We start from the raw sequence: 12,586 nt of genomic DNA, 5'->3' as shown, positions 1-12,586 counted from the left end.
CTAAAAGGGATAAAGAAGTAGAAAGCAGATGTTCCCCAAAAGGTATGGTGCAGTGAAGAGGGAAGGAGGGAGCCAGTGTAACTGACAAGAGTGGTAAACACACAGGCACACACACTCAAGGTTGTGAGCAATTTGACATTAGGGACTGTGATTTATTCATCTTGTTTCTCCAGCAGTAAGAACACAGTAGGTTCACAAATCATTGAATTATGAACAAAAAAATTTTAAACATACTTGTGCTGACAAAGGACATATATTCATAAGCTTGCTTGTCGCTTCTCATTTCAACCAACCTGATCATCTTTTTTCTTCCATTTGCTCCCTTAAAGCAAGCAGACTTTTTATTATAATTTTATATGCTTTAAAACTTAAAGAATTTATTAATATTCTACCAATTTGGAGTTAAGATAGTTTGGACAGAGATTAGACTACAGTTACCTTTCTGTTATATGAAACCAGGATTTGCAGTGAAAATTAAAATGCAACTCTGAGTTTCTTTTAGGTACTTAAAGAACAACTTCTTAGTGTCCTTCAGATAGTTTGGCAATACTTACCAGAATTGCAAATGAATGAAACCTTTGATTCGACAATTCTACTTTTATAAATGTATTGTATATACTTCCTTGATCTTGGAGCTACTTTCTTACAGCAAGAGATAACAAAATAACCTAAATTAATGAGGAGGATCTTTATTTTCTGATCTGAAACTATCTTCAAGATACATTGTGTAAATTGCTAAGTAAAACAAACAAAGGGTAGGACACAGTATGCACACACACACTTGGCTTGTATGTGTACAAACTATTTGTGGAAAGATACACAAAAAACTGGTAGCTTTGATTGACTTTGGAGATGGAACCAACTGTGAGAAGGAGATTATTTATACCTTTTGTTCCTTTAAATTTTTAAATATTTAAAAAACATGTTGTAATTCTGAATTTTATTTTAAAGATTTAAAACACTTCTTAATTAAAAATGTAAAATGCTTTCAGATCTACCATTTGCTTCAAAGGAGAGAAATTGAATATCTAATTATCAGGGGAGCCAGGGAGAATTACTTTTCATCATCTACATTTTTGCCCCTTTTAAATTTTGTACCATGCATATTTAGGGGAAAAAAAGGAAGTACCTTTGAACATGTTAGAGCTTCCATATCACTTTGTTAATTAAGTGATTATATAAATTCCTAAATACAGTCAAACTAAACTTAAAAATCATATAAACCTTCCTAATTATATATTCTAAATTTATTATAATTCAAACTGACCATCTACATTCATATCTTCGGGGTTTTATGGTTTTGCTACTGATAGTAATTTTTCAAAACTGTCACTTATAGCTCTATACTTCTAGATATTAATATACTTAAGATAGTAAAAGCTTATTTTAAAATCATATTTCTCCTATTTAACCTTTAGGAGTAAATTGTAGAAGCCACAGAATTAAGATTGACATGATGTTCTCTGAAATAAAATTAATGAAATATGTAAATCTATTACCTGACAAGCCAGCTGTTGAATATATTCAACATGCTCATTGTATGATCACTTCTGATTGTCTTTCTAAGCTCTACGCATCCCATTTGTCCAGAAGTTCAAGCCCAGAGGCCTTTCATGAATAATAGCTTGGATATCAGTATGCCAATCCCAACCATTCACTAAAATTCAGTCTTAGAGTTTGCCAGGATTTATATGGCCCAAATAAAATTGCTGAAGTGATTTTTCATGGTTATATTATGCAGAGAGATAAGCTGTTCCTATGATGTATCCATAGAAATGATGTTGAACTCTTCATCGGTTCATATATGAGATCTAAATGAGATCGTCTTTCAATATTTAAAGCAATCGCTTAGGCCCTCATATTCAGATTGGCAACACTCACTGTTTCCTGAGTCTGTCTATCTTGGGTCACTCACGAATCCTAGGCTCAGGCTTCTCCCTTCCAAATAGACAGTCCTGTCAACACCACCAGAAGAACTGATGAATCTGATCATTTCTGACTACACAGAATTTTCTGCTGCTGCTATTTCCATTATGGCCACAGGGGGACACTGTTGAGAACTGGTGGTCATACTCATCCAAAGCTAGGATGCCGCCATGTAATGCTACCAGTATCTCAATGTCTTAATAAAAATAACTTACACTTAATTGGAACTCACAATGGGCCTATGCTGTATTATGTCTAATCACATCATCTTATTTAAACCTCACAATATGCCTGTGACTGTTATTATTATCCTTCTTTTATAGATGCAAAAACAGATGTAGAAAGATTAAGTAAAATGACCAAGATCACAAAGTAGTAACTCTAACCCAGGCTTTTGTTGGTTTGGTTTTGGTTTTCCTTTTTTTTCTTCTAACCCAGGTTTGACTGACTTTCTAGTCACCATGATTATAAGTCCATCCCCTCAATATGTTCATGCTTGTTGACCTTGTAATTCCACTTCTAGGATTAGAGAGGCACATAAAAGTTTACGTTCAATGCAGTATATAATGTAGGGATATTATTGGAGACAATCTAAAGGTTCAACAAGGAGACACTAGTTAATTTATAATCCATCCACAGATTAGAATATTAATAGATTAATTTATTAAGTGAATTAAGCTAGTCATGGTTCTAAACATTTTGTTTCTTGACTCAGTTAACCCCCCACAAAACCCTAGAATAGAGCTATTATTATCATATTTCATCTAGTCTAAGATACCATCATTATAAAACACTCCCTCATTTTATGTGCCACTAACAAAAATGCTGCCAATTAATCTAGGATACAATGCTTTCTCATTGTCATGGTGAAGTACACTTTGATTTCAGAGATTTTAAAATTTGGGGAAAATGTTTATCTTAGATTCGATAAAATAAGCTATTATCATGTCTCATTTTATGGGTGAGGAAACTGAGGCACAGCGAAATTAAATAATTTGCCTGAGGTTAAAAAAAAAAAAAAAGGCTGTAAGTAAAGGTAGAATAGTGATCGGGGTGACCCACAGTCCCAGTTTGGTCGATCACTGTGTGTCTCTCTCCTCCTCTGTCTGAAGGAAAAATTTAATATTTTAACAATATTAAAAAAAAAAAAAAACCCAGGGATGCCTGGGTGGCTGAGTTGCTCAAGTGTCTGCCTTCGGCTCAGGTCATGATCCCAGGGTCCCGGCATCAAGTCCTGTGTGAGGCTCCTTGCTAAGCAGGCACCTGCTTCACCCTCTGCCTGCCACTCCCCCTGCTTGTGCTCTCTCTCTCTCTAACAAATAAATAAAATCTTTAAAAAATAAAAAATAACCCCCCCCCAAAAAAACCTATCAAAGATCCTCAAAGAGAGTAATTCAGGCACCTTAGAATACACCTTAGAGGACTTTTGGACAAGCCTGAAATCATAGGAAACATTTCCATCAGGGCTATAAGAACGCCTTCTATTTGATGAATTACCTAGAGCTCTGAGCTACAGAGTTGCCTTCAGGGAAAGAGCTCTGTATCTTCTTCACTACCCTCTGAAATGTTTTATGTAAATGAGTAGCATTGACAACTTTTCTCTTTCCTGTAAGATTTTTTTTTTTTTTTCCTAAGCGATCACTGCTCTTTTGGGAACATGAATGGTCAATTAGATTTAACCTCACGTACCAGGGCTTGCAAACAAATGTTTTGAAAATGTGTGAACACCAGCTTTTGTGACTGCAGTTTGACTTCGTATATTCTAGCCTGAGTGTTTTTTCTCTTTTTGGGAGGCTAGGCTTTCTAAAGTTGGTCCAGGGACCTGACTCTTTCCTGAGAAGCATTTGGCGAGATATTACAATACAAGAGTTCTGGGCTTTACCTGCCCACTTATTGAATCGGACTATGCACGGGTGGGATTCAGGAATCCGCCTCTTTTACAAGCTGTTCGGTGTGCTATAACTGGGGAACCTCCCCCGAAGACGATCACCATGTGTGTGTGATCCCATGGAAGTCTACACTTTTCTGAAGAAGTTGTTTTACCCCATGATAAACACGTCACGTGATCTAGTTATTGCTAGAGTTACTTTTCTCCCCGGAGAACAGGTTAGTGCTTTTTTTGCCGTATTCAGAGTAATAATTATAATGATGATGATGATAATAATAATAGCTATATTTGTTAAATTTGCTTATACTTTTTTTTTTTATACTTAGGTTACAAAGAGTTCTATGGATTCACATATATGTGAATTTTGATTGTGGAGCCAACTTTAATATTGAGTTCTATGACCTTAGACCCTAACAGGCCCACATACTCAGACACATAGTCACCGGTGTAGAGATACTCATTTCCCTTCTTGCCACATTTAATACTAACTCATATCTTCTTTTCCTTAAAAAAGGAAAGGAAGAAAGAAGAAAGAAAAGATCCTTTGAAGAGGCAAGAGGGAAGGGAGATGGTTTTGCCATGTTTCTTTCCTCTGGGTGTTGCTCCCTCTCAGAGCCTGTGTCACTGGTCCCTTTGTCCACCCCTCTGGAAATGTCGCTGCCACCAAGCTATAGGAGGACTGTCTTCTTATGGGCAGAAACATCTTCCCCGGGGCTGCAAGTCAGAAGAAACCAGCCTCTAGTGGAAGACTGGTATCTGGGAACAGAGTGATCCTACCCCTCTGGATGGAGCCAGCATTTTCTCCCCAGATCAAGCCACTTCTGCTTGGTCTGCGGCCACCCAGCTGGGTTAGAAAAAGAGAAGCCTGCCTGATGAGCCTCATAGCTAAAGGCTCCAAGACATCAAAAATTAAGCTTATTCCAGGGGCGCCCATGTGGCTCAGTCGGTTAAGCATCAGCCTTTGACTCAGGTCATGGTCCTGGGGTTTTGGGATTGAGCCCCACATCAAGCTCTCTGCTCATATACCTCTCCCTCTGCTCCTCCCCCTACTCGTGCTCTCTCTCTCTCTCTCAAATAAATAAATAAATAAATAAATAAATAAATAAATAAAATCTTTAAAAAAAATTAGGCTTATTCCAGTCTGTTCCAGTGTTCTAAAAAATAAGTACTCCATGCAGTTCCCTGAGACATAGAATAAGCCTTTAAATTGACCTTTCCAAAGAGACAGTTAAGACCTTCCTAAAACCTCTACAAGCTATGGAAAACTTTCAGTAATTTCTTAGTTGGGTTTTTCTTTAAAAATGTCCTGCTTCTTATCAGTTTTAGATATTTTTCCAAGAACCCCAGGGAGATTTGCAGTGGGATAATCCAGTTTACATGGTAAAAATGAAACCACAACCACGTAGCTTATGATGCAACAAATAAAGTATAATAAAAGAAGCACTGAAGAAAACCGGAAGGTTTGGTATCTTAAAAAGAAAAACCACAGCAAGATGGCTTTGACCCGCTGACATGGTTCCTCAGGTTTCTCCATGCACTGACCCGGGGTTTCTGTTTCTAATCAGAGCCCTATTCAGGTGAAAGAAAAACCCAACCACCACCAAAGTCTACTCTACACCCCATACCTAGAAGATGTGAAATTTTATCACTGGATGTGCCATTTTTCCCCTGTACTCTCTTACTACTTTCTCCATTCAAACATTGGAATAATAGCCATATTTACTAAGCATCCTCACTTCCTAAATAAGGCAACTACAGCTCAGAAGGATTAAGCAGCTTTTCCAAATCACACAGCAAGTGAAAGGAGAAAAAAAAAAGACGTCTGGACATCACATAACACTAAAACATGTACTTTCTTTCGCCCTAGACTTGCATCAGGGAAAAAAAAAAGATCATGCAGGTGATTATATTTGATTACAGTGTATTTATGGGAACTACACAGAGCAACATTTCTTTATATTACTCTCCTCTAAAAGGAGCTGTGTGTTACAATGATAAGAGACAGGATCTGTGGGTCAAAAAAGCTAGCCTCTGAACATGGTTCTGTTATTCGCCAGTAACGTGACTCTGGCTAAGTCACTCCCTTGACCTCCTTTTCATCATTTATAAGTTGAAGGTGTTGGATGAAATCACCTCTAGGATCTTTGCTTACTTTGAGAATCTATCCATGTCAACTAATAATACAACTGAAGCATGGATTTAAGTGACAAACAGCTATTCCTACACAGCAACTTTGGATGTGTACCAGGTTGCATTAGACATCATTCTCTTTATGTGAGGGCTACATTCTCAGAAAAGTCCTCTCTGACCTACGCAAGGTCTAGTCCATAAGCATCTCTCACACCCTCTAACTTCCTCCACTCTGTTCATTTCCTACAGGGCGCTTGTCACAAACTATACTCCTGTATGTGCCTCTTTCTCACCAAGTTGTAGGCTCCCTGAAGGCCACTGAGTTTGTCCACTGCTATTTCCCAGAAGCCAGAACTGCATAAACACACACTCAAGGATGTTCACATAATAATTGATTTAACTTTTCTCCTAATGTCAAAGCTGTGGGTTGTTATCAGCCTTTGAAATTGTAAAAAGTCAGTCATTAAAAAGTAAAATGAAAACAAAGTAGCTTTTGTTTTCCTTTCCATAAAACAAAAAACAAAAACCAAGGCTCCATGAATTTAAGTGATTAGCACTGGGTCACATGGACAGAAAGTGACAAAGCAGAGGTTTGAATCTCAGAAGTGCTCTTTCTACTTGCCCAGTATTTCCCAGTAACATTCTCCTGGAGTTTTCTGAAATTCAGATCCTAGGGCCGTCATCTACTGAATGAGACTTCCCCAGGTAGTTCCTATAGGCCAACGTGGAGCCCGGATTCCAAACCCAGCCAGGGTCAGCAGGGGAGTTCAGATTAGGAGTGAAAGTGTCTCCTCCCACTGCCCACTGCTGGGTGGCCAGGTTCACTGTGCCCCGTGCCCCAGGGGCCTGATGGCCACTGATGCCCTTCTCCCCTTCCTGGCTCTGCTGTTAGAATAGGGATGGAGCTGGACAGGAAAGCCTCCACTCACAGCAGGTGGACGCCTGTCGTCAGCCTACATCATTGAAGATTTTGTTACTTGGGTGGAAATGAGGTATTTAGATGTATCATGGAATATTAGGAAAGCGAGGGTAGGGTGCAAAAACAAAGTCAATAACCTCAAATGTGTCGAAAGTACCTGAAAACATAAAATTTATCTATAGGCCATGGTGCGCTGCTAACTATTTAACAACCAGCCTTCTCAAAACCCTGCCCCGGTTTGTAGCATTTGCTGGTTTCTGTGGTGTGAATACTCCCACCGTGGCCTATTTTAAGCTACCAATGTGAGGCCACCGACTGCAGAGTTGCAAAGTGTAGTATTTCCACCACACACACACATAATAGACGTGAGTAACCTCGGGAGCCTGGGAAATGATAAAATGCAACAAAATAATCAGAGGTAAGTTTTCAGTATTTATTTTAGTATTTATTACCTTCGTCTTTAATATCTAATTTACTTACTTGTGATTCCATATAATTTTATTTTTCATAATGACTGTTTAGCAAGCAGCTCTCACAGATCCTACAAAGTTCAACACTGGCTCCGTGAGCTGGTAAAAACGGGCTCCATCCATCATGTTACTGCCTGTAGGGGTCTGGGCAAAGGACTCTTGTTTTGGGGGACAGTGCTGGCCTGGGGACTGTGTATCTGTGCCAGAGGTGGGTGGGTGAGTGGGAACAGTGCTCACCCGCCTTAAGAACATCTTAGGCCCCAGCAGCACCTACACAAGCCTACGTTCCACCAGCACCGGGGTGAGAGGCTCAGGAAGTCCCTCTGGGTTCCTGCAGACCCCAAGAGGAATTAAAGCCAGTTTACTGTAAGGATAAGCAAAACTGGTGTCCTACTCTGGAGGCTTCCTGGGGCTCAGCATTCCCCCTCATCTCGACTCCTGGAATATCATTGAAATTCCTTCGAACCTCTCCACTCCCAATGAGAGATCAAAAATTAAAAATATAAACACCTGGCTGAGGTATGCCTGAAATCCACTCACGTCATGAGGAAGGGGCCAGAGGTGAGAGGAAAGGAGAGGCCAGGATGGGAAAGCAATCCGGGGCATTTCACAATTGGCCTATGGTCAGTCCTGTTTTTCTCCAATGCCAGACACGCACTGAGCTGCTTTTGCCGTGGGAGGCACCCACGTGCGGGGTGATGCAGGAAGTTATTATTTGGGCTTGGGGTCAGACAGGCATGGATTAGAATCCAGTTTCCTTGGACACACTACTTAAGCTCTTTAAACACAGGTAAACCCCCCCCCCCCCACAAAAGGAGACACTAGAGCCCACCTCAGGACTGTTGTGAAGTAATCTGGCTAAAGGGAGTGCCTGGGTCATGGTAAATCCTTAAAACATAGTAGCTATCACTGTTATTTTAATATGGTCCAAGTGTACAATGATGCTTGGTTATTATGAAATGCATCCATCAGAGCATCTTGATACTAAGAAAAAAAGTTGTGATGAACAGTAATCCCTGGCTTTAATTAAGAAAGGAAAGAGTCAACCCCCTCCTCCAACACACACACACTAAAAAGATGGAGTCTGGGGGCACCTGGGTGGCTCAGTGGGTTAAGCATCTGCATTTGGTTCAGGTCATGATCCTGGGATGGAGCCCCGTGTCAGGCTCCCTGCTCAGCTGGGAGCCTGCTTCTCCCTCTCCCGCTGTCCCACCTGCCCACCCCCCCCCCCACTGTGCTCTCTCTTGCTCTGCTCTCTCTCTCTCTCAAACAAATAAATACAGTCTTTAAAAAATAAAAAATTAAAAAAATTAAAAGATGGAATCTGTTGGCAATTGTTTCTAGCGCTGTGACATAACCGTAAGGGCAAACCGCAAAATGTGCTTGACTCACTTGACTTAAAACAAATCACATGAAGATAAGCACGCCATGACTTTTATAGGCTGCTGAAATAATGCGACCTATTGCCCCACATGTTGTGTGTGAAGAATACCATCTCAAAGGAGAAGAGTTAAGGTCATTATTTGGGGAGGGTGTGCTATTCTAGTGTGATTTTTTCCCCCTACTATCCATTTACATTTGCAGTAATCTATTTTTTATTTTTTAATTCCAGCATATATTTTTTAAAGATTTTATTTATTTATTTGACAGAGAGAGAGACAGGGAGAGCAGGAACACAAGCAGGGGGAGTGGGAGAGGGAGAAGCAGGCTTCCTGCTGAGCAGGGAGCCCAATGCGGGGCTCAATCCCAGGACCCTGGGATCATGACCTGAGCCGAAGGCAGACGCTTAACGACTGAGCCACCCAGGCACCCAATTCCAGCATATTTAACGAAAAAAATTTAATTGCAGTATAACTAGCGTACAGTGTTACATTAGCATCAAGCGTACAAGGCAGCGATTCAGCAATTCTGTGCATTACTCAGTGCCCGTCACTGTACTTAACTTTTTGCAGCAATGCCTCCCCTCAGCAAACAATACCTTGCCAATACTTACTTCCCTCCCATCCTGGGCAGTCCTTTTTCCACGCACCCCTGGCACGTGATTGCACAGTATTGGGGTGGGGGGCTGAGGTTAATCAGGAGTGACAGGAGGCACCTGAGGTTGCACATGAATAAGCTCCACAAATTCATGTGGGACTGCTCCAGGCAATTTGGGGGAGCCCCACTGCTGGGCCTTTCTCCTTCTCTAAAAATGTGAAAAATGAAAGCACTTGCCCAGGCCCCAGGCCAGAGCCTTACACAGTTTCTGGGGGGCAGCCTGAGCCGTGTGGCAATTTTGGAAGCCCAAGATTAAGAAATGCTGTACCAGGCAGGACTTTCTATTTAGGAGGTGGAAGAGAGAAGCATAGAGTAGTTTCTGTTTTCAGAGGGTGGCTCAAGGACCTCAAATTTGAGGAAGTCATAGCACAGAGTAATTAATAAAAACATCATAGAGATCACACAGAGCAGTGCAATTTAGGCACTTTGAAAGACCTACGTTTTAGCTCTCTGCACATGAGAACAGGAGATCTCTGATTTGCATACAGGCCCAATTGACACACAGCCCTCCTAGATAAACAGTGGCCACAGTCGAGAGTATTCCGGAACTTCCCCTCCCTTCCCAAGGCTTCCAGGGGATTTTTCTCCCCTTCCCCCCACGTGAGGACTCCATCTCTGCCTCAAGCCCCATTTCCCTTGTTCAGTTGCTGTTCCCACTTTGCATAGTGCTGACAAAAGTTTCTGAGTACAGTGTCCCAAAAGGTGAGGCGAAGGCAAAAGGAAGGAGGAGCACAGAGAAATTGTCCCTTTCATCCTTGGCTGCACCCCTCAGCCAACAGTCCTAGGGAGCATCTGAAGTGGCGAGGGCTGCAGGAGCTGAGGGCATAGTCTTGCACACAGATGTTCTAGGAGGGCATTATAGAGACTCACCCTTATTCCTTAAGGCAATCAGGTGGGGCCAGGGGCTCTAGGGCCTGTCCCCTCTGCAATCTCATCTGGGATGGGTGCCGCTAGGGCAGAGCAGAATTTAATGATATACCATGTGGTCTCTACAGATCTAAGGGACATCCCTAATCCACCTCCAGATGGTGAGTGAGGCCAAGCAAGTCCATCAGCCAGCAGCTGCCATGACCCAGGCCCTGCTGGAGGAAAGGGTTTGTTTCAGGTACCAGAGGAGCATGGCCCAAGGTCACGGAGAGTTAGCAGTGGGGGTGAGGCACGAGGGAGGCCTGTGGTCCCTGAGCAGGGGAAGTCCGCCCTGAATCTCCTCCTCCACTGGATACTTCATCCTCTGGGCTGATGTGTCTTTTTAGTGTTGTCCAAGCTAACTGCTATAACAGCGCATGCATGTTCTGCAAATTAAGGCTTTGTCATTTTGAAAGACTTAAATATGAAAGACTCTGATTGTAATTGAAACCCACGTACATTAGCATAAGAAACTTAAGTGTGCCTGTGAAAGAAAAGAGCTACTGGATTTTCTCAACAGAATTTCAACTTTAAAAAATTTTAAAGATTATAATAATGATTCTAAATTTATTACCCACATGTCTACCTGTACAGTGTCTCATCTGAAGGTTATTATCAGAAGTTTGGACAGATCATTATTCAAATATCTTAACTGGTAAATATCTGTAGTTGTTACAACAAACACCTGCAGAAAAAAGTTATGCTCATGAAATCAGCCTCAAGTTCCTCTTAACTTTAAAAATATCTTATTTAGGGGCGCCTGGGTGGCTCAGTCAATTAGGTGTCTAACTCTTGATTTCCGCTCAGGTCATGATCTCCGGGTTTTGAGATCGAGCCCCTGCTTAAGATTCTCCCTCTGCAAGCCCCCCATTGTGCATGCTCTCTCTCTCTCTCTAAACAAAACAAAACGAAACTTATTTAAAGCTTTATTCAAATTCAGTATTTAATTATCATCTTCAAATACTTCAAATACTTCATATTTTACTGTTATTTAAGAAAACAGAACACATTTTTCACCAAGCTACATACAGGTATCTCCCAGCTTATTCCAGTTTATTCCAGTATTCTCTAAGCATCATATTTTTTTTTTAAGATTTTATTTATTTATTTGACAGAGAGAGATAGCGAGAGAAGGAACACAAGCAGGGGGAGTGGGAGAGGGAGAAGCAGGCTTCCCGCAGAGCAGGGAGCCCAATGCGGGGCTCGATCCCAGGACCCTGGGATCATGACCTGAGCCGAACGCAGACGCTTAAAGACTGAGCCACCCAGGCGCCCCTAAGCATCATATTTTGTGAACACAAAAAAACATTGGAAAGCAGCGTCTCATATTCTGTTCATTAGTGTAGAGCCCCATTTGGGGTTACATAAGATCAATGTTCTGCCCCCTGACCTACCCATTATTAATTATTTTGTTTCCATGAGTAAATGAGTTCTGATTTGCAAACTACAGTTTACAAACCCACTATTGTGCCAAGCTCTAGGTGGAGAAAACCTCAAGTAAACTGCAACCGGTTGCAACTCAACTTTAAAGGGCATTTTGTTGGCTGCCAACAGCTTCCAAAGAGCTGTTTTGTAATGTACATCATAATGGCTTCTTGAGTAACTCCCCTATGGTTGTGCACTGGCGCTGTCTCAGGTGGTTTCTCCCTGGCAAGCTGAAACCTTACTTTCCCAGCAAGCTCCTAAAAAAGCAGGATTGCTTTTGCAAGTCTGTTGCAACAGTCCTGACCAAGAAAAAGGCAAGCAGTCTGCAAACTTTTTCATGCCTGTTCACTCGTTCTCCAATGTCCAGCCTCTTCCAGGACACCAGATCCAATCTTTGTTAGACTTTCAAAAATGCTTTTAAGTCAAACTTCCTCTTAATTCACCCCCCCCCCCCATGAAATCTGTTCTCCTATATGTCATGAACAGCCAGAGCACCCTGCTGGGGCAGCCATCTCACCAGCTCCCTAAAACGCAGCTGTATTTGGGAGCCCTCTCTGTAGGAAGTAAGGCTAATACTTAGTTCCCAGAAGATGAGGTGTGGTTTTAATGAGCTCATTCAACGGGGTGGAAGCGGGAGTGGTTCCATGTTTCTATTTTTAAAATACTTATAAAGATCATCCCTTGTTGCTCAAAGACAACAGAAGAAGGAGAGAAGTCTCTCACGTTACCATTAGAGATAACAAGGGCGACAACCTGGTTCCCAGAAAAAAAGCTACAGCCCTTTAGACTTCAGTTTTCTGCACACGTTGCCTCTCCCCAGTCAGAGCGGCAAAGGCAAAGTTAGTCCCTCCCTCCACGACCAGAAAAGCCCCGGTGCGCAGAAGG

The sequence above is a fragment of the Halichoerus grypus genome, chromosome 6 (genome assembly GCF_964656455.1).
Source record: "Halichoerus grypus chromosome 6, mHalGry1.hap1.1, whole genome shotgun sequence".
Lineage (NCBI taxonomy): Eukaryota > Metazoa > Chordata > Mammalia > Carnivora > Phocidae > Halichoerus > Halichoerus grypus.
This window is presented reverse-complemented; position numbering follows the sequence as displayed.